This window comes from Acyrthosiphon pisum, chromosome A1 (assembly GCF_005508785.2).
Source record: "Acyrthosiphon pisum isolate AL4f chromosome A1, pea_aphid_22Mar2018_4r6ur, whole genome shotgun sequence".
NCBI classification, from domain to species: domain Eukaryota; kingdom Metazoa; phylum Arthropoda; class Insecta; order Hemiptera; family Aphididae; genus Acyrthosiphon; species Acyrthosiphon pisum.
The window spans coordinates 2,864,718-2,865,726 of record NC_042494.1 but is presented as its reverse complement, the minus strand read 5'-3'; the positions used below and the strand labels follow the sequence as shown (position 1 = coordinate 2,865,726).

The following is a 1,009-nucleotide window of genomic DNA, read 5'->3' as shown; positions in this document are numbered from 1 at the left end:
TATTTTCTATACATGATAAATTTTTCAAAATATTTTGATTTGTTTTGAGCTGTTTACGGACAATTCCAGTTTCCAATTTAATTAGTTTTTTTTCTATGAATGTCAATAAAACTTTATTTGTTGAGTAAAAATACTTGAAAATTTAATACAAGGCTTCTACTATATTGTTACAATTACATTTGAAAAATATTAAAAATCCTTAGTCACAGTTTTTTTTTATTAGCATTTAAAGTTCAAAAATTGACAAAATATGGAAAAATCACGAAAATTACCTAATTATATGTTGAGTTTATAATTCGTAAAAATTTTTCTTTTTAGAACTAAGATTATAAAATGTGATACAAGATTCCTTATAGGATATTCTACCTTTATCAAAAAAAAAAATGTCTATAAGAAAGTCAAATTAAATTTTTATGAGCGTTTGAAATTCATATTTTTACAACATTTGATATTTGCTCGATTTCTCATGAGACGATTTTCTTATTTTGTTGTAATTAAAAAATAAATGACTGTAGAAACTTGAAAATTTCACTGAATGTTTATATTAGCATTTTCTATATACAATAAAATTTTGAAAATAATTTGACTCTTTTTAAGCTGTGTACAGACATTGTAAGTTTTCAATTTTTTTAGTTTTTTTTTTCTATAAATATTAATAAAGTTTTGTTTATTGGGCCAAAAAGTGTAAAAAATTAATACAAAGCTCCTGATACATTGTTACAATAGCAGTTGAAAAATATTAAAAATACATAGGCACGATTTTTTTTTATAAGCATTTGAAGTTAAAATGTTGACAAAATTTATCAAATTTAAAATTGAATAATTATTTTGTAGTTAAAAATTTATAAAATGTTCAACTTTTATATCTGAAGATTGAAAATTTAAAACAAGATTCCACGTAAATATTTAATTCTGTTGCCAAAAATTCTAAGAAATACATAAGCACAGTTTATTTTTATAGTCATTTTAATATCCAATTTAGACGAAATCACATATTAAAAAACCTGGA

At 21.2% G+C, this 1,009-nt stretch overlaps 1 protein-coding gene across 1 annotated transcript in view; it reads right to left on the bottom strand.

Annotated features, from left to right (window-relative positions):
• LOC100164249 (importin-4) overlaps nucleotides 1–1,009 on the bottom strand; it is a 14,129-nt gene that overhangs the window by 6,814 nt on the left and 6,306 nt on the right. The gene's annotated exons all lie outside the window — the stretch shown is intronic.